The 27,400-nt window shown below is 46.0% G+C and overlaps 1 long non-coding RNA gene across 1 annotated transcript; it reads left to right on the top strand.

The window, feature by feature from the left end:
* Positions 1–514: 514 nt before the first annotated feature.
* On the top strand, positions 515–12,682 carry LOC143434960 (uncharacterized). The gene is made up of 3 exons (XR_013104857.1): positions 515–647; positions 952–1,039; positions 12,574–12,682. It is a non-coding gene; the product is annotated as an uncharacterized LOC143434960 (long non-coding RNA).
* The last annotated feature ends 14,718 nt before the right edge of the window (positions 12,683–27,400 follow it).

The following is a 27,400-nucleotide window of genomic DNA, read 5'->3' as shown; positions in this document are numbered from 1 at the left end:
CAGTCCCTTGTGCTTCTTTCATCTTCAGTTCCCCATGGAGGCTGTCTGCTGCCTGAAGGCAAGCAGGATGAGTGGGGTTTAACAGAGGGGTGCAGAACATAGCAGAGGGCTAAGCTCATGCAGGGACAGGGTGCCCCTAAGTGTCCTTGGCCTTGTTGCTAGTTCCTTGGAAGACACCTCATCAGTCACTGCTGTGCAGAATAAGCAAAAGATTGGCTGTGCCACACCTAGACTGGAGAAGAAGGCTTCCAGTCCCTCCTTGGAAGCAGACTGAAATGTCAGGCAGGGTGTCTGCTGCAGGAACCAACCTATTCTGGCTAAGTGGGGCACAAGGGAACTTAGTTAAGAGACCTATCAGGAGGGCAGGAGCCAGGCTTGATCAGCAGGCAACCTTGACCTGGTGCTAAAACTTCAGTGCCATCCCCAGGTCTGTGTGTTGCAACCAGTAGTAGCAGTGGACAGATGCTGGACACTGCCATCTGGGCCACAGCTGCCTCTGAAGCAGAGTGAAGGCTGCTGCCAGTGCTGCCACCCTCACCAGGTGGGTGGATGCTGTATCAGCTTCTAATCATGGCCCGGAGTACAATATCTGCTTGGCAGACCCAGATCAGGCCCTCCGATAGAGCTGCAAGGGAAGCCAGGAAGAGGTATTTTCATGTTCTACAATGGGAAGTAGGCTCTGCCTCACAGGACTACTTTAGATGTTTAGATGCCTTGGAGCTAACGCAATGCCCAGAGGCACTTCAGAGAACAGTGGGCTTGCAGCACTGTTAGGAGAGGGCACACCTGGGCACCTAACTTGAAGTGTCCTCTCCACCTGCCTCCCACTCCTGGTGCTGAGTTACATGTTCTGATCTCTGAGATTTACACTGTGCCCTGTGAGCCCCAAGTGTCAGCTAGTGGTTCTCCCTCATGTTCTCTTATCTTGACTCTTTTTTTTTTTTTTTCCAGTAGGTGAAAGACAAAAGGACCTTCAAAGCCGTGTGGCTTGCTGCCCTTCCAGATGCAGAAGCAGCCCTGCCTGCTGCCAAGAGGACAGGTGACTGGGTTTTTCCATTGTGGTGATGAATTGGGCTGAGTCACCGTCCCTCTCTGGTCCCCTCGTGACCATGACTGGAAGCAAGTGGAAGAACTTAAGATGGGGTTGGGAGGGGGCACAGATGAGCCCGAGGCCATAGAAACGTCATCTCTTATCTGAGAGAGGGAATGCAGGTGCTCACTCCCCTCCTCCCCTCCTGACTCAGTCGTAGTGAGCCAGACAGCTGGCTGAAAGGGGAGACATTCTCACCTTCTGTGACATTGACTTCCTACCCCTTGGTGCCGAGCCCCGTGCTAGAGTTCACCAGAAACAAGAGTTGACCCAATATTGATCATTTCTTTAAACTTCATGCACCAATGGAAGAAACCAGCAGACAGATCACAGTCTGGGCACCAGGGAGGCATAGTCAGGATCTATAATTGAGGTTATTATGGGGTGCATTGAGGGACTGGGGCACTGGAGGAAGCGACAGCTGAGCCTGCAGATAAATGTAAGGTCAGTACATAGGATAACTGGGAAGAGCTCTGTCCACTCATTTACCCACTACACACATACATACATACATACATACATATATGTGTATGTATATCACAGATTTAGAGAGAGATCAAGACCTTGTCTAAAACAATTTTAAAAAGCCAGCATTAACATTTTAGGATACAACTATTACCATTTTATGTTTATTTTTTAATAAAAGTTGTTGATTTGGATAGCTGAGACAGAATTTTGTTCAAAGCCACCCTGGACTATCAAGTGACAGCCTATCTCAATAAACAACAACAACAAAAAATTTCCTCCAATGTAATTATAATAGCTACACTGTTTTTTTTTTTTTTTTCCCTCTAGGTACACCCAATTTTCTTAGCCAACCCCATATTACTTGAACATGTAAGATATGTTCATTTTTCACAATTGGAAGCAATATTGCAACTAGCTCCCGCCATCACAGCCTCTGCACACATGGCTGGCAAGCCACTCAGCAGCCTCCCTTTGTCTGGTTGTGTTCTTTGACCACCTGTCAATGCAACACATTCCCATCTGGAAGCCAATGTGTGCTTAAAGTGTGACTGTCTCCACACCTGTATGGGTTCTGGGGAGAGTCCAAAGGAAAGAAAGGTACGTCTGTCACCAGCCTCTACATTCCCAAGTGTGCCAAGCTGGTGTTAAAGCCACAGGCTTTGATCTTGTTCTATAGTCATGTAAATCGTTACCATTGGAAGACATTGAATGAGGGGTAAGCCCACCAGGTGTCTCTTCCATCATTGCAACTTCTCGTTAATCTTTTCAAATAAATATTAAAAACAAAACTGACACAGACCTGCTGCAGGTGCACTCTTTAGCTGAGTCACACCAGTTGATGTGGTATGTAAATACTTCATTACAGGAGCAGAGCAAAGGTGTCCATCTGTGCCTCAGTTTCCCTCAGAAGGGAAATTACCTTGCATGGTCAAAGAGAAGCACCCCTCATGGCTGGTGGCCATGGCAGCTTCCCTGCACCATCATGTCCACTGGCTAGAGCATGTGCTTGCAGGACTGACCAGTAGTGCAGCTTCCAGGGTCTCCCAGTGAGTCTAAGGCAGCAAGCATGTCCACAGAACTGGCAGAAAGAAGATGAAAGATGTGAGCCACTGTGGAGAAGAACAAAGCTATTTTCCTTCCTGAGGAGAAAACACCCACCTGTCAGAATCTCTGTCTCGAGGCACTGGGATTTGGAACCCCCTCCGAAGCTTCTTGGGTTGTCATTGGTACATCCCCACCCTGGTCTGTGCCTAAGCCAAATGCCACTTCCTTGACTTGGGGATCCATTCAATCCTATGGCTGGATCAGCCAAGGATACCTATTCTCAGTGCCACAGTGATTCCTGATGTTCTCAGCACCATGGTAGCACATGTGGGTGTAACCAGAGGTCTCTATCTGGTCCCCTGCTTGGGAGATCGATAGGTATTTTTTTTCTTAATTGTTGAGAAAGAGTTTATGTTTAGTTGACACTGTGCTTTGGAGTTTGTATTTTTCCTGATAGGCTGCAGGCACTCTTGAAGTGCTGGTAGCAACTCCATACCAGCCTCATGATTTCATGGGAAACACAGATAGATGTCAGTGGGTCAATGATTTTCAGACCTCAGGTCTCTTGGGATACAGCCCCATCCTAAGTTTAGGGAGCTTCTTCAAAGCCAAACCATCCTTTCTTTGCTTAGACCTTTCATTGTTGCAGACTGTCTAACTGGATATGCCCTTGCTCCAAGTCTTAGGTCTCCCTCAACTGACTCTAGGGTAGACTAGCTGATCTCCGAGTCTCATTCAGGCCCCACCCATCTCATTCAATTCTCCTGATTGCCCAGCCTGCATCCAAGAGGCCAATCCATAGCCAGTTCAGGGTTCATGGCCTGGGGCTTTACAGTAAGCAAATACAAGTCCTACCCCAGGGAGACTTTCTCCAATATTTGTTGAACAAATCAATGAACAAATAAGGAAAGAGTGAGCCACACAGGCTTGGCATACCACTTTAGTAAACAAAATACCTGTATTAAGCCGCACTCTCAAAATCATAGGCCCTAATCCCTGGAATTGTGATTGTGTATGTTAGTTGATCTCAGGGAATGAAGATTCTAGAAGAAAGAAGCTAATCAGCTAGTTTACTCATTTGGGAGACAGGGTCTCTTGTACTCTAGGTTAGCCTTAAATTTGCTGTGTAACCAAGAATGAGTGAATTTCTGATTCTCCTGCTTGTACCTCCCCCCAAGTGCTGGGGTTACAGGAGTATGTCATCACATCCAGCTTATATAGTGCTGGGAAATCCAACTCAGGACATCTTTCCTGCATTCAACCACCATGCTATATCCCAGCTCAGCTGGCTTTCAGATAGGGAGTTTGGGAGCTGGGGAGATGACTCAGCAGACAAATGCACTTGTCACTCAAGTCTAACAGCCTGAATCCAATCCCCAGGGTACACGTGGTGAGAGGGCAAAACCAGCTCCCAAGAAGCTGTCCTCTAACCTCCCAATAAATGAACAGATTTATAAAAATGTAAAATATGAAGATTATCCTGGATTCTCTGGGTGGCCCATATAATCACAGGGGTCCCGGAAGAGCAGGAGAGAGAGAGAGAGAGAGAGAGAGAGAGAGAGAGAGACAGACAGAGAGAGAGAGACCCAAAGTGGAACAAGACAGGAAAGCTTAAGGACAAAAATTTTTATCCCTGCCCCCATTTTTATATCAAGGGCCCACTGGAAGGTTTTGCATTGACACCAACCCAGTGGGTTGGGTTGGACCAGGCCACGTGGATCACAAAGGACATGGATCATAAACCTTCAAGGGAAGGGCATTGCAAGCTGGTAAAGAAAAAGGTAAGGCAAGTAGACACCAGCATGTTGTTCCTGCCTGGCCTCTGTGCGCCATCTCTGGGAGTCTCACCTGCTGCCTTCCCAGTCATAGCCAGCATGCATTGAGTCTCCACTTCTTCTGGTCAGGGTTCTTAGCCCCTCCACAGAACCATCACAACAGGCCATCATTTAAGACTCATGGCAACGTCCATCAGCTAGGGTACCACAGTAACAGCGAACATGCTGCCCCCACACAACCACTAGTTTGAGCTGATGATTGAGAAGAACCAAATACACAGAAATCTTTCTGGCTCCTACTGTTCGCCTAAAGCAGGACACACATTTGTGGGCTCTGTCTATCTTATCTGCCTTTGCTCTTTCGGGGCCTGAGTATGGAGAGGCAGGTTGGCCTGGAACTTGAGATTCTTTTGCTTCCGTCTGTTGAGTGCTGGGATCAGAGGTGTATACCACCACAGCCAGTAAGGACGTACATTTGGAAAGGTCCCGTTCATGGACCCCTACTGGAGAGACAGACGGAGCACAGTGGAGCCACCAAGGCGTCATGGTGAAATCCAACTGGCCCTATCCTCTCTTCGTAATTCCGTACACCTGCCTTCCTGCTGTGTCTCCCAGAATCTTCTTTCTTTGTCTCATCACTTCCCTAAAACCATGTCAGATGCTCTGTGAGCCTGAGTCCACCTGTGGTGCACTCTAATCTGTCTTCTGTCTTTGGTATATATAATCAACAGGAGTCCAGCCAGGGAACTTGGGGCTGAGGAGAGAAAAAAAGTGATTTTCTTTCTCCTCGGCAATACTACCTTACTTCCAGCGAGAGGCCTTCCTGTTAACAACAGTTCCCTGTGTCTGGTCATCTTCACAATGGCTAAGATGAGTGCCCCAGTGGTCTTTGGGGAAACAGCTGCTGAGAGGAGGCACTGCCTCCAAGGCAAAGGTGGGAATTCCTTCAGGGGTCTCCAGCACCTAAGTCTTAGCTACCTCTTGCTCCACCAGTCCCCGCTGCTTACCCCATACATTATTTATGGCCAATTATTCGCCTCCTGCTGGCACCAGATGCTGCCTGCCAAAGCTATAACCTCTCTGTGTCCTCTGGAGAGGACCAGGGGCAGCTTCTTTCTTACCAGCCTCCCCTGCTGTCCATGTCCCCTCCTCTCCCAGTGTATGGTCCAACCTGCCCCTCTTCCTACACACAAGATACACCTTGTAAGCACGGTTCCTGCCTTGCCACGCCAGCTGGCACAGTGGGCACACTCCTTGCTTTTCTTTAAAGCTGTGGCCATAGGGAAGTCCTCTCACCCCAGTGTGTGGACAGTAGGGTGTATCCCAGTGTGTGTGTGTGTTAGGAAGGAGTGGGCATGCCATATGTGTGGAGGGGAGTTTGAACATTCAAGGTTGAATGTGTTCCCTCTTCTGTTCTTGCAGCTGAGAGTGTGATCAGGATCATTTTCTCCTCCCAAGTGAGAGGGGAACAGTGCTCGCTCAGATCTGGTTGCTCCAGGAAAGCTCTCTCTGTGAGGCACTTAAGGCAAGCTCTGTTTGCTCTGTCTCTTTGTCTCAGTCTTGTTCTGAGGTCACAAATCATTGCAGTGGTTCTGGCAGTGCTCGGTGCCGTCTTGTTCTACAATCAAGCTGTGCTACCACGAACAAATGTGCATCTTTAATATTTTTATTGCATCTAATTAATTCATTCATCTGTGTATGCATATGGGCCACGGTCTGTGTATGGTCAGAGGACAAGTTGCGGGAATTAGTTCTCTTCTTCCACCATGTGGGTTCCATGAATCAAACTCAGGGACCTTTTACCAGCGGAGCCATCCTGTCAACACCTTCCACCCCATTCTTCATCGGAACAACCACAGTAATTACTGCGCGCTCACTCGGATGCTAATCGGCTGACATGGTTTATATATTCATTGCCTTTAGCTGTATATGAAACAGTTTTTTAGCTTACTCCCATTTTAAGCACTAATAATTGCACCTCGGATAAACCTTACTGGCTACAGTGCTTGCCCCTGTGCAGAGCTGCTATCCCCGTTTTATAGCTGAGAAACCCAAGGCATGCGAAGTTATGAAAGTTGCTGCAGGGTCTATGATGGAGCAAAGCGCACAGATGCCTACATCCACACACTCTTGGCCACTTCGCTTCTTCTGCCATTGCTTCTTTCTGCTTCTCTTCCTCTGGTTCCTCCTCCTTCTTTTCTTTGTACTGGAAATCAATCCATCAGGCCTTGCAAGCATTCTGCCACTGAGCCACTCCCCCAGCCTTTTCTTTTTGGATAAGGGCCTTGCTTGTACAGTCCAGGTTGGCTTTGAAATTCATGATTCTCTCTCTGCCTCCTATATGCTGGGATTGTAGGTATATGCCGTCACATTTAGCTTCCCAGCCCTTTCTCTGCACACCCTAGGGCCACCTCCAGTTTGCAGCCCTGTACCACTTCCTGCTGATAGTGAGTGCACTTGTCTCCGCTGTCCGAGTTAATTATTTCACAAAGCCATTTGGAACTCACTCTGCTGGATCTGATATGTACCTTTTGGCTAATTTAATAGCTTTGTTTTTTAAAAAAACATATGTGCTTTGGAGACTTGGTTGCTGACTGATTGCTGTGCAGAGTTTTCCATCTTTGTTTTCTTCTTTGAACCTGGGGCTCACACGGGCCTATGGATTTCAGAGCTGGAATGGTGGACTAGGAGAGTAGCACCCGCTCAGCAGGGGTGAGGCCTTGGCTGACAGTGTGGGGCATAGAAGCCAGTCTCAAATCCTGGGAAACTATATCAGATCCCTGTGAGAAGAGGCAGCTTGGGCAGGTGGAGAGATGGCTTAGTCATTAACAACACTTGCTGCTGTTCCAGAGAACTCAAGTTCAGTTCCCAGCACCGTGTCAGACACCCTCTTCTGGCCTCTGCCCTCATACACATTTGGTTGGTTCGAATGGACACACACACACACACACACACACACACACACACACCCCTTAAAAAATGAAAAGTCAGAGAATACAGCCCACAGAATCAACTAAGCAGGACTCAGGAGGCCTCACAGAACCTGAAGTGGTAATCACAGAGCCCCCATGGGTCTGCACTAGGCCCTCTGCTTACATCTGTGGCTGTTTAGCTTGAGGGTTTTGTGGGAATCCTAACAGAGGGAGAGTGGAGGGAGTTTCTGACTCATTTGTCTGCTCTCAGACTTTTCCTCCACCTGGGTTTCTGTTTTCTGGTTGCCTTTTCCAGTTTTGAAATGAAGGTTTGTGCCTAGTCCTATTGCGTCTTGTCATGCCGTGTTCAGTTGATAGCACCGTGAGGCCTGCAGTGGATCGGGGGGGGGGGGGGAAGTGGAGGGGACCTGGGAGGAGTGGAGAGGGGAAGCTGCAGTTGGAATATATTGTATGACCAAAGAATAAATAGAAAAAGAAAAAGAAATGAAGAGGTAGCTTGCTTCAACTAGGGGGATTTGTCCCCAGAGGCTGAGAGCAGCTCTCCCTGAGTTGAAAAAAAAGATGATTAGTCTCTTCCTGTACGTCTCTTGTAGTTGTATTTGCCAGTGTTTTAAATTTGTAACAATATACAGAGGATTAAGGATGCAGCCCAATGAGGGACCACTTGACTAGCATATACAAGGCCCTGGCTCTACTCCCCAACATGGGGAGGGGTTGTGTAACTTTAACAGTAAGAGTAAAGTTCCTGTAATGTGTAATTAAAAAAAAAAACTAATTCATAGAGGGAAATCTAGCCTCAGGCAAGTCTTGTTTTATGAACTTGGTGGCTGAACATTTATAAACTTAATACCATGCCAGAAAAGCTCCCTCCCCTGAAAGTAAAATAGAACTCAATGGAAAGAGAGAACAAAATCTGGGTTAACAACTGTAGTAAAGTAATTTATATTTGTATGTATGTATGTATATGTATATATATAAAGTGAGTTCTTAAAGATTTACTTTATATAAATGTGTATACATATATGTATACACACACATACACACCACACACACACACACACTGTTGCTGTCTTCAGACACACCAGAAGAGGGCATCAGATCCCATTACAGATGGTTATGAGCCATTATGTGGTTGCTGGGAATTGAACTCAGGACCTCTGGAAGTGCAGTCAGTGCTCTTAACTGCTGAGCCATCCCTCCAGCCCTAGAATGTGGGTCTTAAAAACCATTGACTTGTGGTTCGTTGATATTTTCCAAGTGGACTGCAGCCAGAGAGGGTTTACCTGCTTCCCAAGAAACAGATATGGCTAATGCTGATTGTGTTTAAGTTCATGGGATTCAGGAAGGAAGGCGGATGGGGCCTCCTCAGGTTTAAGAAGCACTTAGTCCAGTGGGAGAAGTTGTGCAGAGTTGCACACTCTGACTCATGGCACTCCATAGGATAGCAATGGTCCCCTCTAACACGGATGGCAGATCTCACCACATAAACTATAGGATGTGGTTGGTGAGTTTGGGGCTTGGTGGGGCTTCACAATGTGCTAGGAAGGGAACATAGACCTGCACTGGGTAGAAAGCTCTAAGGCAGATGTGACTAATCCCTGGTTTATCATATATTCTCAGCCTTACTCTTTTGAGGTGCCTCAGTTCCCATTGTCCTTTAATTCAAGCTCACTTACAATGGACTTGTGAGTCATTTTCCACTCCTACAAACAAGTTAGGAGTATACTAGTAACTTTATCGTCTCCCCCTCTTCTTGCCTTCCCTCCTCTCTCTCTTTCCTTACTTTGAGTCTCACTCCACAGGGTCTCACTCCCTAGCGCAGACTAGCCTAGAACTCAGGATGTAGCAGTGGGATCTCAGATTTAAGATCCTCTTGTCTCAACCTCTCAGATGTGAGGATTATAGATAGGAGTCTGTCTTTTTCAGTCATTATTATACTTTTGAGACAGTGTTTTACTGTGTAGCCCAAGCTAAATTCCCCATCCTTTTGTTCCAGCCTGTTCCAGGGATTTACAGCATGTGCCACCACACCTGGCTCTTCTCCGTGTTCTTAGGTTCAGCCTGTCTGGTGCAGTATGGTAGCTTCTTATTGTTATTTTAATGCTGATAACACTTGTCTGATATTCATTGATGGATCTTCTGTCTCCTTGTTACTAAAGCTGGGGTTCCCGTGACTATGGCTTTATTACAGGATATTTGCAGATGCAGGGAAGCCCAGCTGAGGGTAGACTAATTCAACACAACTGATGTTCTTCTGAGAGGGGAATGAGGCGGGAGACTGGAGCTGCACAGCAGGAAGCTAACAGAGTAAGAACAGAGGAGAGGACCCTGTGAACACAAAGGTGCTGTATCTAGAAGCTGAGGACCACCAAGGTCAACCATGGACCCCATAAGCCGCAAGGCACAAAGGCAGCTTTTTCTCTGGCACCTTCAGAGAAAGTGTGGCCCTGCTGACTGACTGAATACAGGACTGCAGAGGCTCCCTGTCTGAAAAGGAGGGGCCCAATGAGTTAATTCTTCCCAAGCCCTACCTTGCTCAGCTTTGTAGAGCAATAAAGAGTTGAGGAATCATTGACCCTGAGAGCTTGTTCTCAGTGTGTCCAAAGGCTGTGCAGCCTGTGGGCTCAGATATCACTTTTCTCAAGATACAAGTGGACCCTTCAGTGGCTTGATTATCCCAGCACCAATGACAAAGGAAAATCCATCATAAGTAAAGTGAGCTGAGCCAGGTCTTTTGTGCATAGGTTGTAAGTGCCCGACGTCAAGCCATTTCTGATTTGGAGGCTTTTTACCTCTGCATTATTTATCACACTGTCTCTATCAGCCTCTTTCTTAACAGATGTGAGAGCTCAAAACTGCCCTCTTTTTCTAGCTTCCAAGAGTACAAAAGTGATGGAGACTGACTGGGGCTTGTGTGGGTACCCCAGCCTTTCACACTTACTCCTAGAGTGTGAGCATCGGGAGGAGTAAAAGTCAAGTCCAGCCCCAGTAGCAAATCTGTGCCAGCGACCTGAGAACAGACTGAAGATGTAGATGCTCTGTTTATTTCTGGATGAGCTGGCACAGAATTATTCTGAGGGCCCGAGACTTACAGATCAACCAAATGCTTCCTCTGCCTGGACCACAGAGGCCAGAGGGGCAAGTCACTGTGGGATTGACATTGGAGATGGTCTGGAGGGAAGTGATCAGTACGGACACTGTATGTAGCAGACAGTCATTGAGAAACGAGTTTCTCTTGAAGTCAGTGTTAACCTGTGGTCTGTGCTCTACCCCATTCATGTTGAAACCCTACTCACCTCATGTCCAGGATTAACACCTCTATAAAAGAGATTTACTCATTACTGTCATTTTTGCTGTAACCAAACACCTGAGAAGTTACTTAATGGTCAAGGTTTATTTGGGCTTACAGTTCTAAGGACTACATCCCATCATGGCGGGGAGTTGGGGGCGGGGGGAAGCATGGCAATGGAAGCTGAGGAGACTGTCACATAGCATCAGCAGTCAGGAAGCAGCAGACAGGAAGTAGGGCAAAGCTATTGTACCTCAAGACCCATTCCCAGTGATTTACTTCCTGACTGAGACTCTACCTCCTGTTCCACGGTATTCCAAACAGCACTTCTAGCTAAGGACCTAGTGTTCAAACCCCCGAGTCTGTGGGGACATTTCACACTCCTAACCACTTCCACTGTGTGAGGAGCTATCAAGGAAGTTCCACTATGCTAGGAAAGGGCCTCACCACACGCCACATCTGCCAGCACCTTGACTCCTCAGGCTCCGGAACTGAAAGAAGTAAATTCCTGTGGTTTACAATTTTTATTTATATTGGGGGTTTGCTTGTTTGTTTGTTTGTTTGAGACAGTCTTACTTTATAGCTCTGGCTATCTTGTAATTCATTCTATAGACCAGGATGGCCTTGAACTCAGAGTTCTGCTTGCCTCTGCCTCCTGAATGCTAGGATTAAAGGCATGTGCCACCACACATATATATATATATATATATATATATATATATATATATATATTGGTTTTTCGAGACAGGGTTTTTCTACGTAGCCCTGGCTGTCCTGAAACTTACTCTGTAGACCAGGCTGGCCTCGAGCTCAGAAATCCGCCTGCCTCTGCCTCCCAAGTGCTGGAATTAAAGGCGTGCGCCACCACCACCCAGCCTATAATTTTAGACTACATTGTATTTACCCACTTATGTGGATAGGTATGCCACAACACTTGTATGGAGGTCAGAGGACAACTTGCAGGAGTCAGTTCTCTTCTTCACTACGGGACCTGGAGTTGCTGGACTTGACAGCAAGCACTTTGACCCACCTCAACTTAGCTCACTGGCCAAACTGTGTTTATAAGCTACCAGTCTGTAATGTTTTACTATTGCAGCCCGAACAAACTAAGAAAACCCCCAATTTCATCTCTCTCCCCGCTCTCTCTGCATTCACTTCCTGTTTTAGCTGTAACAAGTTGCCAGAAATTAGGTAGATTAAGACAACAGTGTCACAGTCCTGGAGGTCAGAAGTCCCAATGGTTAAGAAGCCGGAGGCCGTGGGCACTCAGGCAGCCAGGCCCCTGTGATACAGAATGTTCCTCCTCCTCCACAGGACCCAGCAGCCCCTCCTCCCTTTGGGCACCCACAACCACACTCAATGGTGATCAGTTTACATATCACCAAGGGAAGCCACACATGGGAGTACTGAGCAAGATGCAGAAGAACCTTGTCATGCTGGGGCTAGGCTTTGACCCCTAAGTCAATAGCTACATCCACCTGCCTCAACCCTACCCACATGACCTCCACTCATTTTGACCGTTCCAGTTCGACCTCTCATTACTCACAGCCCCCTGGTAAATGGTAGCTTATTCAAGGCACAGGTTCTGCATCTGGGACATGAGTGGAGATTCCAGGACACTTAGCCACGGTGGTGTGCAAGCGCACTGTCATGCTGCTGGTGGTTAGTCTACACTCCAGCCCCTGAACTGCCTCTCTAACGCACACATCTCTGGGGTTGTGAAGGCACAGGAAGAAGATGTAGGTTCCAGAACCCTTCCTTATCTCAAATGCTTGAGAGTTACGGTCTCATGCTGTCTGGGACACAGCCTAGGGACCAACAAAACAAGCTGTGTCTTCTGGATTACACCTGCCCTATTGCTGTCCTAAGGAACAGAAGAATGGATGTGAGAAGCTGAATCGTTTCATTTTTTTCTGAGGAAATAGGAATGCCAGATTTTCCTGGATGACAGTGACAGTTGCCCCTTCTTTTCAGGACTCTTAACAGACTCAACACAGGAAGACACAACTGGAGGTTGTTCTGTGTCTTTGAGTGCCTGCTGCATCTTCCCCAAAGCTTCCGAACCGCTCCTGGAGCAGGTTGGTTCAGCCATCCAGGCTCTCAGCGGCCTGGCTTCACCCCAGGATGTTCTGCCCCCCCTGTCCCCTGTGCTATCACACCCACAAGCCAGCACTGCCCCAGGCCCTTTGGACCTGTTACTCCTCCCACCTGGAGCACTTCTGCCCCACCTGGAGCACTTCTGCCCCAAGTGAGCCCGTATTCTTGCCCTCATTGATGGCTCTGCTCTAATGGCACCTCCCCAGGAGGGGCCCTGACAGTTGTAACTGCAGCCACTACCTGTCCCAGCCACCTTATCTAACCTGCCTTAGTTCTTCCCCCAGCCCTGGGCCACATCATGGGTCACTTACTGACTTTGCTTACTGTCTTCTCTTTCCAGTGAAGGTTCCGAGGGGACCAAGGCTCGGGCTGGGTGGTAGGTAGCACTTGCCTAGCACTGCGGGGCTGCCTTTCATCCTTGGCACTGAGAAAATTAAAGCAGACTGAGACTTGCTAAAGACAGCCTCACCCATTTTGTTACCACTGTGAACCCAGACCTACGAGATTACTGAATCTTGATCTTCAGGGAGAAATTTTATAACGTATGTCCAAAAATCATATAAGTATCCTAACAATTTACTTTTGCTATTCCTGCCTCTAGGAATTTATCCCTCAGAAGCAACGCGTGTTAGAAATGTTACAAAGGCAAAAGGCTGGAAATAATGAGAGCTGATGCTTAATTACCACTTATCTCCTGCCAGCCTCGCTTCCACACGTTCTGTGCATGTTAACACATTTAACTTTATAACAGCCCCGAAACCTCTTATTAATGTCTGTTGTTTTTTTTTTTTTTCCAAATGCAGAAACAGGCAAAGGGATTGGAGCCAGGACTGAAGTCCTGGGTCTGATCAAGTGTATAGACTTGCCCAGCAGGGCAGCTCACACCTGTAACCACAGTGTTAGTGGATCGCTGTGAGTTTGAAGTCAGCATGGACAACATAGGAAGGTTCTGTCTTCAAACAAACAAACACACACACACACACCCCACCCGGCACGAGTTCACAAGTTCTGTGGGTCAAATATGCTGTGTGTCATCTCCGCGATCTTCAGTACAACTGTTTGAAGTAATGATATAGAAAAGAGACTATGTCCCTATATGTCTCTTTGGAGTACTCTGAAACTATATCCCCCAAATTACATTTACCATGTTGATAGATACTGATGGAAAGAAGCCAGCATTAGCAAACTCAAGAGACAACCAAGGGCCAGGATTGCAGATGCTTCCACAGACAAAAAAAGCACATGAACCCACAGTGCTGCCCTCTGTTGGTTTTGATAAGCCCAGAAAGGATTCAACATTGCCTTCTGCAGTCTTCAAAAATAATTAAAATGCTATCTTTAAGCATTCTATTTATTTAACGTGTGTTTTCCCTGCATGTATGTTTGCGCACCGTGGAGGTGATGTGGGTGTGCCTGGTGCTCTCGGAGGCCAGAAGAGTTCATCAGATCCCCTGGAATTGGAGTGGGAAATATTTGTGAGCCTCCATGTGAGTGCTAGGAATGGAACCTAGGTCCTCTGGAAGAACAGTCAGTGCTCTGGACCAGGCCATCTCTCTAGTCCCCTTTAAAATAGTTTTAAAAGCTTTCTTCTTTCCACATAAGCTTTCTCTTTTTGTCCCAAAATTGTGTTGGCAGCCTGTCAAGATGGAAGAACTGTTAATGTCTTGAAAAATCTTTGTGATATATATTAACTGCAAAAGGTCAGTTACTAAGGAGAATTACATTGCATTTGGCTCCATTTAAAGACTCAATACACTATGCATTAGCAGTTGTTACTTCGAGATGATTAAATCACTGGTGGACGCTGGCCTCAAACTGGCTGTAGAGCTAAGGATGACTTTGTGAACTCCACGTCCTCCTGCCTCTACCTGTTCATATTATGGCTATGTACCATCATACTGGCTTTCCAGTTTACATGTTTAAAAACTTCTGATCCTTGTGTTGTTTACATATTTGTAAGAAGATGAATTATTTTTCTAGTTAAAGGAACTTGTTTTAGCAAAACAGATCCTTTGTAGCAGCCACCCAAATATCATGTGAGCATCCTTTGAGTATCAGTTCTATTTCCAAAAGTGTGTCCGACAGGAAGCCTTACCCATGAATCTGCTAGAAGTCCAGCAATAGTTAGTGTAGCATTGTGAAAATCTACGCAGAGTTCAAACCCTTCATAGAAGGTAAGGGTACAGTAAGGTGACCTTCCCACAACAAACCCTGTAGTTGTTTTATCCAAATCCAAACAAGGTAGTGAGATCTGAGTAGACATATCCAGGTTCCAACACAGGCAACAGGCTTGTGTGCAAGCACAAAGGCATTGGAAGGAAGTGACAATTACCCCAGGAAGGCACTAAGAGCCTAGTGCCTGTGTAGGAGATGGTGACAAAGGGGCTTTATTTGCTCTGGAGTTTTGAGATACTTATTAAGTTAGTCTGTATATGAAGAAACAAGTATTACTTATAGAATCAATTTCAAGTGTGCAGTACACTTGAAATAGTTTAGTTGTGATATAGTTTTAAAACAGGGAAGCCACCCTCGGGGCTGGGCTGTAGCTCAGTCAGAGAGGTCTTGTTTACCATTTGTCAGGTGATTCCCAGGACCCCCAAACCAGCCCCTAATTCCAAAATGTCCCCTCATTGGGCTGCAAACAGGCTCTACTTATCTGGGTCACAGGCTCAGTCTTGTGAGAGGACATGTGGTATGTAAACACCTGTGTGACTTTATGGCACACTGCATTAATGAATCCCAAACAACAGTAACTGTGAGGAGCTGGGAACAGCAAGAATGGTAAGTGACAAAAATCAAGTGAGACAAGCCTGTAATCCCAGTTCTCAGGGAAGGCATGACTGTGAGTTCCAGGTCTGCCTAGGCTACAAAACAAGATCCCTATCTGCTTAGCATTTCTTCTAGGCTCCGCCCAACAGTTACCGGGCAACAGCCAGGTGTACCTGACTCACTATAAAAGGGGCTGCTTGCCCCCTCCTCACTCTCTTGTTCTTGCTCTCTCTTCTCTTGCTCTCTTCCTGTCTTTCTGCTCTCTCCCCATTCCCCTCCCCACTTTCCACCTGCTCACGGCTGGCCTCTACTTTTCTCTCCCCCCCACCCCCTTCTCTGTCTCGACTAGCCCCTCAACTCCCCTCCCCATGCCCCAAATAAACTCTATTCTATACTGTACTGTTGTGTGGTTGTTCTCTCAGGGGGAAGGGATGCCTCAGCATGGGCCCACAGAGGCACCCCCTTTCTGTACCATACCATGCCTCCACCAAACATATCCCTGGCTTCTTTTTCTTTTTTTATAAAACACAACACAATCAATCAATCATTTTCGAAAAAAAGTCAGGTGGGAAACCAATTGCTTCTAGGCTGCCTGCCAGACAATTAAGAGTATGTCTGAGATAAAAGAAGCAGGAGGGTAGGTTCAGGCGTAACTTTGCCAGCCAAGTAGATGGTCTGACCCTGGCCCAGACCAGTTTCTCCCTGGGGCTTTCTTCCTCATTCTGAAGTTACAGGTCTTCTCAGAGCACTTTTTTTCTTTTTTTAAAAGTGCAGCTATGGTCTCCATTTTACTGGTGTGGAAGATGAGGAACAGTGGCTTCACCTCCAAATCCTGCGCCTCTAAAGTGGCAAATCTGGGATCTGGAGCTGGGGGCTCTCACGCCGGACACCGGTCCCTACTTGGGAAATGATCCATCTGAAACTATGAAGGAGACAAAAGCTGACACTCCAGCCATCTTTTGAAGTGCCAAGCTGGCTTGAGGGGCAGCAGAATCCACACCCTACGGTGCAGAGGAGCACAACCAAGGAGCTTTCATTGTGACTGGGGGACAGCTGGAGGTGTTTGCTGGTGACTCTGAGACAGGCCTTGCTGTAGTCAATCACCTCCTGGGTTTTGTTGGCGCCCTCAAATACCAACTTTTTACCCATACTCCTGTATATCTGTAACTTCCAACCGTGCCACTGTGGAAATGAATCTCTAGCCAGTATCTCTGGCTGCAGAAAAACAGGAGACTTGAAGGCTGTTTGAGTTCTATTTTTACTAAAACCCCATTAACGGGTTTCTATTAGAACAATTAAAGTGTCAAGGCCTGTTGTTCTGCAGGCTGTGAAGGAGGGCTGCATTGTGAGCTACTGAAGGCACAGAACTGTTTTCAAAGACTCCTCCCTCCCCATCTCCCCAAGAGTGTAAGTTTAAACCCCAAGGTAGATTTTCTTGGCAACTAATTTGATAACACTCTCTGCAGCTGGTCTGGATATAACTGTGGTTAAAATAACCTTATTTCCCTTCTCCTTCTTTCTCTTCCTCTTCTTTTCTCTTCCTCCTCTTTCTCTCCTCTTCCTCTTCTTCCTCTTTCTCCTCCTCCTCTTCCTCCTCCTCTTCCTCCTCCTCCTGATTTGCTCAAAATTGGTCGAAAGGCTTCAACCTGCCTTAGGGAATGAATGCAAATTTCTCTCAAACCTTTCCAGGCACACAGAAGCCAAGGATGAAATTTTCCAGAACTGTGAAGACCCAGTCCTGTCTCTACTTTTTACACCTTAAGATCAGTTCAACCCATGTGAGCCAGGGATTGATTCTGTGGTGATGGCCCCACCACATAAATACATGTTTTGACTGCAGGCACATTTTAGTGAAGGATCTTGCAATTCTGATTTCATGGGGCATCTATCTGGTAAGAAGCTGTGTGCTCCAGGCAGCCAGGAGGTCTGGGTCAAAGCACTAGAATGTTTAGTTCCGATATATTCACAGTGACACAGGGTCCTGTCTTTCCTGTCTAACCCTCAGGGATCCCGCTCTGTGGCCTTTCCACTACCTCGGGTATCACTATCATCCATACCCCAGCTACTTAGGCCTGCTTTTGCCTCTTCTCAAGAACAGGCCCGTACCTCAGACTCTCCATTTTCTTGTTCCAGAACCAGACGTGTGCTCTTTCTGTTTGGAACATCTCCCATTGGACGTTGCACACAGCCAGCTCTTTATCTTCCCTTGAGAGATGCTTCCTTGAATTCATCATGTAAAAAAATGTCTCCAGCTGTTTGCCTTCACACTTACTTTAATTCACTTCATACATCTCACTGCAGTCTGGTTTATGATCTTTCTCACCCCACAGAATGCAAACTGCACAAGGGCAGGAGGGATGGCCAGCTCCCCATTCCCTACCCATGGACCCCACATTTACCCCTGGCACAAGCAGAAGTCCCTTCCTGGAAGGATGGCTGGATGGAGGAGTGACTGAATAGGACCCGCTTCTGTTCCCAGTAGAATCCACACAAGATGCCAGAAACCAGTGAGCCCCATCTGCCTTGCAGGATGCTAGTGGAGTCTGGGCTCTCCATTCTCTGTACAATGGTCCTCACAGCAGTAAGCCTTTTTCACTGTGTTGGGACTAGGGAGTGAGCATGGAGGCAGAGGTAGGCAGAGGAGTTGTAGTAACAGCCAGGACTGCAGACTAGACATAAACAATCAAATCCAGAGGTTCCTTGGTGTTCTTCTGCCAATTGAGATATTCAGATTGAATAGGCTATAGACCCCAGAGGTAAAAGTGCCATACAAAATAACATTTCAAAACTAGCAAGGTGCAATCTCAGCAATGAACTTGCGCTGTTAATAGTACAAGCAGTGTCTTAAACAGAAAGTGGAGTCCTTTTTATACTGCAGATAATGATTATGTGATGGGTGTACTTTGGGCCAGGATTTCCATTGTTAAGAATGACAATGTGGTGTTCCCTTGTAGAAGGAACCAAGAGGGAAACACCAAGAATTCTGCAAGAGATGCTTGGTGGTGGCATGAGAAAGGGCTGCCCTGGCCTGGTTCTACTGCTCACTGCCCAGTACATAGGTCCATCTAGCTAGCTAAGTCTAGCCCTAGTTGCCATGAGATCTCTGACATTCACTTAACCTCCTGGGTTAAACAGCAATTTACATCTCGGGGTTGTTGTAAAAGAAAACATATTTACAGCAGTTAAAGCAATGCCAGACCCAGAATAAGCTCTCAATAAATAGTAGCCATTATTAGTAACACTTAGAACTCTTTGCCTCTCTCCTCTTTCCCTCCTCCCTAAAGTAGCTCTTAAAGAAACTTTTCTGTTCATCCAAAGATATAACAAACAATTAGAAGATAAGCCACAAGCCAGGCCTGCAGGTGCAGGTATACAATCTCAGCAACTTGGGAGGCTGAGGCAGGAAGTTCAAGGCCAGCCTGGGCTCTACAAGTGAGACCCTGTCTCAGAAAGACAAAAAGAAAACAATGTTAATTTTGTGTTAGGTCTTTACTGTAAGCATTTTGGTTGTTTAATTAATTAACTAACCAGTTAATTAATAGGGTCTCTTATAGCCTGGGCTGGCCGCTAACTATGTAATAGAAAATGATGTTGACCTTCTGACCTTTCTGCCTCCACCTTCCAAGTTCTGGGATCACAGGTATTTATCACCATGCCCGGTTTTATGCAGTGCAAGGATTCAAACCCAGAGCTTTGTGAGTGTTAAGCAGGAGGTCTCCAAATGGGGTAAGCATCTTTCGATGTTTTAAACAAGCAAAGCTTTCTGCCAGGGCAGAACGGTTAGGAACTTTATCTTCTCCCCGACAGATCTGACAGACATTGCTTTTATGTCTGCTGTTTTGAAGGGAAGTGTCAGCTAAGCAGCTCCTTTGAGAAAGTGGCCACTCACTGTCCCTCTGAGGAAACACCACTCCTGCTGCTGCTAAAGCTCCAACTACTGCTTCAGGAGGCCTTGCAGCAGTGCCAACTACCTCAGGTAACCTGTACCAGCTTTGGGAGGCTCTACTCCAGCCTTGATGAGCTTCACATGACCTAGTTCCCCCTGTGGGGACAGGAAGGGGAACGCCTCCCCAGTAACTCAAGCCTTTGATTGGTGAAATGTAAGGTTTGTGATTGGCCCTTGTGAGAGCTGAGTGACGGTAGTTGCTACTAGTTATGTGTTAGGCAGGAGGTGTCCTGCCCATGCTCCTGTAGTTGAAGACTTGGTGCCCTGTTGGTGGTGTGGCTTTGGGAAGTTGTGGTCCACCTTGCTTCTATTGGGGCTGGAGAGATGGCTGTGCTGTCAAAAGTACTAGTTGCCTTCCTTCTCACCTAGCTTCTTTGGGTCTGTGGAGTGTACATGGTACCTGTATTTTATGGTTAACATCTACTTGTAAGCCGAGCAGTGGTGTCGCACGCTTTTAGTCCCAGCACTTGGGAGGCAGAGGCAGGTGGATTTCTGAGTTCAAGGCCAGCCTGGTCTATAGAGTGAGTTCTAGGACAGCTGGGGCTACACAGAAAAACCCTGTCTCAAAAAACCAAAAAAAAAAAAAAAATCTATTTATAAGTGAGTATATGCCATGCATGTCCTTTTGGGACTGGGTTACCTCACTCAGGATGATACTCTCACGATCAATCCATTTGCCTGCAAAATTCATGATGTCTTTGTTTTTCATAGCTGACTAGTATTCCGTTGTGTAGATGTCCCACTTGTTCTTTATCCATTATTCAGTTGAGGGACATCTACGTTGTTTCCAGTTTGTGGCTTGGAAGGGGGAATAAAACAGTCATAAGAGGCAGATGGAGTGAGGGAACTGAGCGGGAAGAGGGGATGGGGCGGGGAATGGGGGGTTCAGGATCAGGTGTGGAAAGGGGCAGGAGGGATGGCCAGATGGTCATGAGAGTGAATGGAAATCTGCAGCAGAGAGGAGACAGCTGTGGGGGTTCTGAAGGATCAGCAGGAAATGAAGGCTCCCCCACACCCCAAGCTCAGAACTGTTAACAGCAAGAGGCAACTAAAAGATGCAAGTGTGAGGAGAGCTAAAAGGCCCAGTCCTCTAGCTGGACTTCATACTGACACTGAACTGGTCCAACAGTTGAACTGTAACACTAGAAAGGCAGCTCCAGAGCTCCAGAGAGTGGATAAGGGTGAGTCTACAAGAAGCAGAGACTCTGGAAAAGAGGTTAGGAAGAGTCACGGGTTACGGGTGGAGATGAGGACAGCAGGCCCTTTGCTGAATTGAAAGCCAAGGTTTGGATTGAAAATTACGAATGGAGGATCTGGGGTTCACAGCTCAGGAGTGAGCACTTGCTCAGCATTCATGAGGCTCTAGGTTCAGTCCTCAGCAAGAGTCTCGGCACATGAAGTCCCGAGGTGATGACAGTGTTCTCTGAACATTTAAAAACTGTTCTGCTCTTGAAGAACAGAGATCAGTCTCCAACCTTCAAAACAAATCCCACATTTTCCCTTCATGCTTTCATTACCCTTGGGCCTGTTTCTTAGCCACTCATTTATTCTTTTGTGGCTAAAGAAAATGTCCCCAGGCCAGTTTTAGTTTTCCACGCAAATCCTGTGACAATGAAGCCAGCTTTTTTTTTCCCTCAAGGATGAAACTCGGGCTGAAGTTGTCATGTGGGTTTGGAACTCTTTTTTTTCTTTCCTTCTTTCTTTCTTTTTTTTTTTTTTTCCTAATTAGCCATGGGTAGGAGTTAGCAGGAGCTGGATGTCTTCTGTTCTGAGTTCTGAAACAAGTGACTCCCAGGCACTATTTTCAGAGCTCTGCCGACACTTGTTAATAACGTTGGTATATACAATCGTGCTCATTCTAAACTCATTTAGACACAGGACAATTATTGAGAAGCCAGAGAAAGGGAGAGGCAATTAAGTTACTGACTGTTGAAGAGAAAATGCTAGAAATTTTAAATAGAATCAGAGATATCCCGTTCTGTCAGATGTATGCACTAGGGGCTAAAGTAAATGTGTTTTTCGCCTCCACAGTGAATTCACTAACCAGTTCTATAAGTTTAATAGGGTTAGCTGGCCTGGATACTCTCCCTTCCCCACTTCATGCAATGAAACTACTTGAGTAAGCAGAACTTCCAAAATATAGATACAACGTTGATGCTATTTTACCTAGTGTAACAGGATTTCTGGATTAGATTCTGAAAAAGGAAAGGATATTAGTGGAATATTTGGTGAAGTGTGCATAAAGCCTGTGATTTAACATGCTGTAACAATGTTAACGTCTTTGTTTGCAATGTACCATGATTAAAGATGTTAGGGAAAGAATACAGGAAGACTCTCCTGTCCTATGTTTATGATTGTTCTATAACTCCAAAATTATTTCCAAATACTGAAATGATGACCTTTAGTTGTTCTGACTCTGATTTTGGAAAAGAAGGCAGGAGGAGACCTTTCTGGGGCCAGAAAGGACCTTGTACTTTTCTTCAGATGAGAAGGCAAGCAACAGGACAGTGGAGCTATCAGCAGTATCAGGGAGACCAGCCCAACACTGTTGCCAGACTATATGGAGTTTCATCCTGAGACCATCACCCAAATGAAGCTAGGTCCTTGACCAGGCACAGGAAAGAATGTCAGGATGCGTCAGAGTGAAGCAAAAGTCAGTGAGTTTATTAAGTGGAAATAAGAAACAACAGTGCATGCTTAGTAAGTGTGGACATTTTAGAGAGCGATGCCTAAGAAAATGACATTAGTATTGTAAAACCCAAATGAAAAGGACCTCACCGATCCGTGGAGAACTGCAGACACACCCCAAATCACTCACGAGAAACACAACTTGATGCAAATCGCAAGAGGTTTACTGGCTAGCCAGGGCTGTCTTTCCTTCAAGCCCGCGCAGGGGCAGCGGAATTCAGCAAAAGAACAAAAGAAGTTTACAGCTTTTAAGGGGGAATCTACAAACCAGGTGGGGGTGGAGTTAGGGAAGAGGGAAGGCTGAGAGTGGAGTTAGGGAAGGGGGAAGGAGGGAGAACAGGTCACTAGGTCATTGATACATTTGATTTCAAATTCCTAAGATGGATGGTGTGTCACTTTATAATTGGCTATTTCGAACCAGTTTCACACTATATATCATGAGCTCCAGTTCAAGGGGGTCAGGCTTATCTCAAACTTTTAGCATCCTGGCACCAACTGTCTCAGGGCTGTTAGTTCAAAGCCCGGCCAAGCTAATCTCGGGCCCATAGCATCCTGACACCATGAATCTTAAGATTTGTTTAGTTAGGGCCATCTGTTCAAATGGTCAGCTAATTTCCTGGGACTGAGGCAACACAGTGTTTGACTTACAGGTTTTTATGTCTTTGCTTTTAAGAGTAGGGTTCAGGGGATCAACTTATGATTTTTCTATCTTTCAGTATGTATCCCAGACACAGCAGACTCCAGAGACAAAAAAGGGCAGTGCACACTTAATACATCAGTCAGCTTGCAAGAAAGTCACATTTAGGTGTCTATGATTCTGTGGATTTCCAAGTTGCATCGCTCAAAGGACATAGGATAATTTAAATAAGATTTGAAGATTAAGCAGTGTTCTAAAAACAAATACAACAATACAAGCTGGTTTGTTTATTTTTTTTCTTCAGGCATTTTATTTTTTGTAAAAAAAATTGTAAGGTAGTTTTGAGGTTTTTTTTGGGGGGAGTGCTATTTTATTTACTGTTTTTAATACGCTTGTCTGAGGTTCTTAGAAAACAGAATATTATCTCTGTAGGCAATCTTCAAAGCAAATTTGCTGGTTGTACTTTAGTTCTTGAATCTCAGTGAACAAAGTACTTCTAACTCCAAGATTAGAAACTCCTTTCTCTTGCATCCCCTTAAATTTCCTTCTCTTCCTATCCTGCCTTCTGGGCTGGGCAGAGGATGCTGCTACTTGCCAAGCAAACTGTTTGGTTTGCACTGTCTGCTTCATTAACTATGCAGATAAGCAGAAAGCTAGAAAAAAAAAAAAATCCATGAAATGCTCAAACCAAAGAAGGCCTGGCCCACAGCTCCCTTGTTATCTGCTCTCAGTAAGATGGTGTTGTTTCAGTATGACATGACCCATGTCTTTGCACGCTTCTCCATCTGATGGCACTGTGTTGAGACATTATGAGATCTTCAGGCCATAGAGACTCACTGGAGAAAGCAGGTCAATGAGGGCTGGTTTTGAGGGTTTTTTTTTTTTTTTTTTTCCCTTTTCTTAGGCAGGGATAATTGTATTCACTTTAGGAGGACTTTAACTTCTGCACACACCAGGGTTGAATTTGTACAGTCAGACTCATTTTCTACTACACACCAGAAGGTACATGCTGGGGGGAGGGGGAGTCAATGTGGGGGAGGGGGCTGAGGCAGGACCAGCAGCAGCAGGGTTCTGTAGTCAGGGAATAGTCCTGGGAGGACAGGAAGGTCATAAATACAGACTAAAGGAAAGCAAAAGGGAAAGGTAGTACTTACTGCTTGCTTTGAGCCCATGAGTCCGGCTAGAGGGTGCAGGTGCAGGTGTAATCAGTGGGTATTTGAGGCCAGCCTGGTCTACAGAGTGAGTTCCAGGACAGCCAGGGCTACACAGAGAAATCCTGTCCCGAGAAAACCAAACCAAACAACAACAAACAAAAACAACAATAACAAAAAAAAAAAGTCTTGCCGTAGGGAACTTAGTGGCACGCGCCTGTCTCAGACAGTCCAGGGTGGGGCAATGGGTGATGGGCGGGGCCCCACGCGGCTGCAGAAGGGCAGCCCCGGGGCTCCCAGACTGAGCGCTAGACCCTGGTGTAGCAGGTGCGCCTGCGTGGCCATCCATGTGGGTAGTGACTGGTCCTCCTCCAGGGTAGGGTTGTCTCTGCTCAACCAGATAGGTCCGAGTGCCAGACAGGACTCAGGGATCGTTCGTTCTTCCTGGGCCTCTTCCTGGGTAGCCCGCGATGGAGCTTGGTGGTAACCACACTGCACACCAGCCGTGGCTGAGGCTCGCAGCTGGGGCCTAGTCTTGAGCTTTAATGCCAGGCTCTACTTCCTGTCCTGGCTTTGTTCCTGTCCTGCTGCCATGAAGAGATAAGTTCCATCTGCATGTCCCCATGACCACAGAGCAGCCTGCATGTCTGCATGCAGTCTGCACCCACTCCCCTCAAAGTGTGAATCAAAATAAACCCTTCATAGCAATGAGAAGATTAATCAGTATGGTGACTCTGCTGAGGGGCCCTTAGTCACAGCACATTTTATCCACTACTAATAAGGGAAGATCACTCAAGAGGGCAAGAGGGCAGTTTCAACAATTAGCAATGGAATTCCAACTTTTTTTTTTTTTTTTTCCAGAGCTGAGGACCAAACCCAGGGCCTTGGGGCTTGCTAGGCAAGAGCTCTACCACTGAGCTAAATCCCCAACCCTGGAATTCCAACTTTTAGAGACTGTAGTGCTTTGAATGAAAATGGCGCCCACAGATGCATAGAAATGGCACTCTTAGGAGGTGTGGCCTTGTTGGAAGAAGTGTGTCACTGGGGGGCAAGCCTTGAGGTTTCAAAAGCACAAGGGAAGTCCAATGTCAATTTTTTCTGCTGCCTGTGGATCCAGATGTCCAACTCTCAGTGCTGCTCCAGCATTGTCTTCCATGCTTCCTGCCATGATGACAATGGACTAAACCTTTGAACCGTAAGCCAGCCCCAATTTAATGTTTTCCTTTATAAGAGTTGCCATGGTCACAGTGTCTCTTCACCACAGTAATAAAAACCCTAAGACAAAGACCTTTATGTTTAGAGCAGTGGTTCTCAACCTTTCTAATTCTGTGATCCTTTACTATAGTTCCTCATGTTGTAGCGACCCCCAAGCATAAAACTGTTTCATTGCTAGTTCAGAACTGTAATTCTGGTAGTTATGAATTGGAAGTATCTGATACGCAGGCTATCTAATATGCGACCCCTTTGAAAGGGTCATTCGACCCCCAAAAGGGTTATAATCTACAGGTTGAGAATTGCTTGTTTAGAGAAATTCACTTTTTATGTTTGTGTGTGTATATGGGTTCATGTGTGCATGTTAAATATGAAAACCAGAGAATAAACTCTAGTGTCATTCCTCAGGTCCACCTTTTCTTTTTTTAGGCTGTCTCTCATTGGCTTATAGCTTGCTAAAGCAGGCAAGGCTGTCTGCTGGATCTCTGCCTCCCCAGGGCTATTGTGTGCACAGTCATTATGCCTGGTATTTGCACATGGCTTCAGGGGATCAAACTCAGGTTCTCCTGTTTACTATCTGCATAGTCCCACTGTTAAGAAAACTATAAATGTACTCTATGTTAAAAAGTTTACCTTTACTAGATAACAAATGTTGAAATTGTGGTGCAGACAGTAATTTTTATTACATCTTTAAATTTCTTAAGATGTATTTTGTATGTGTGCACACGTATGTTCTTTGATGCATGACATGTCAGAGGGCAATCTAAGGGAACATGTTCTCTCCTTCCACCATGTGGATCCTGGGGACTGGACTCAAGTTGTCAGAATGGGCAGCAAGCACCTTTACCCAGTCATTTCATAACCATACCCTACATTTTGCTTTAGAAGATCCTTGATGTACATAGTTTCCTCATCAACACAAAAAATACCCACTTTCAGAAACACACATAAGGCGTCCACAGGTTTTTTTTTTTTGTTTTGTTTGTTTGCAAAGGTCAACCTGGCATGACATACTATTGTTTCAAGAATATAGATTGAAAAAGCTCTCTTGAGGTTCCTTGAAGGATGGTGATGGAACAAGAAATTACATGTAGAATTTCTTTTAATAGATCTAAGGACTGAACCCAGGCCTCCTGACTGCTGGGCATGGGCTACATTTCTACAGCCCTGGAACCAACTCTTAACTGAGCTTTTGGAGATGCTCAGTATTTCATATTCCTGTGCGGCGACTTGGGACACAGCGGTCCACTGACTCAGTGATGCTGAGCAGGAAATGAGCAGCTTTACCAGAGGCTCAGTGTTCTTAGGGAGAAAGTGGTATCTTCATATAAAATAAAAAGCAGATGAGTCCTGCTTTAGTGGCAGTAAGAAAGGTGATTATTGAGTCCGTGGGCTAAAGGCACGAGTGCTCGCCTTTGTTTTAAACAAATAGTGCTAGGATGATGGGCTGGCCTTTCCTACTCTAATGGGAAGATGTTGACTAGATCTGGTGTTTGATCCAAACCATCAAGGACTATGGTGAGAACAGTCTGAAGGTGGAGGGTGAATACTGGGAGGTAGTTAGGTGACAGTACTGGAGGTAAGGCACGTGGTCAGTTACTTAAAGGTAGGCCTAGAAGAGACAGAGAATGAGAGGAAAGGTCAAAGACACTAACTTTTTTTTCCCCTGAGCAATAAAGAAAGATAAGCTGAATGAAAAAGGCCACAAGAGTAAACCGGGGCTAAGACTGGGGCCTCAGTCTTGGCCACGATCTGCTCTGTCACATGCTCCAGTGGAGACACCGAGCAGGTGGCTGGACATACATCTAGGACTGGAGGGCAAGAGCTGAGCTGGAGCTCTGAACTTGGGGGGAGTCATCAGCAGGTAGGCTAAGATCCATAGGCTAAGCCTGGAGCTGTCCAAAATTTAGAGGTCAGGGACAGTCAGGGACAGTCAGGGACAGTCAGGGACAGCCTTGCTTGTCTCACTCCTCTTACAGCTCAACATGTCCCTGGGGGAAACTGCACAGTGAAGTCTTTTGTCTATAATTATGAACAGATACCTAAAAAGAGAGCCTTTAAGGGGAAAAGGCACATATCCAGTCACTTAATTTTAGAAGCTTTTTAATACTTGAGACAATTCATTGTGGGTTTTTTTTTTAATTTGTTTGTTTGTTTTTTAAAAAATCAACTTTTAAATGAACTAAACAGTTACTTTAAAACCTGAACTGGGGAGGGCTAGTTTCCAGGAAGAGGATTAGTCTGAAAGACTTGTAGGGCATATATATAACTAAAATGGGCTCAAAAAATACACATGACACA

This window comes from Arvicanthis niloticus, chromosome 18, assembly GCF_011762505.2.
Source record: "Arvicanthis niloticus isolate mArvNil1 chromosome 18, mArvNil1.pat.X, whole genome shotgun sequence".
Lineage (NCBI taxonomy): Eukaryota > Metazoa > Chordata > Mammalia > Rodentia > Muridae > Arvicanthis > Arvicanthis niloticus.
The sequence above is the reverse complement of the archived record's forward strand: the minus strand, read 5'-3'. Positions and strand labels throughout refer to the sequence as shown.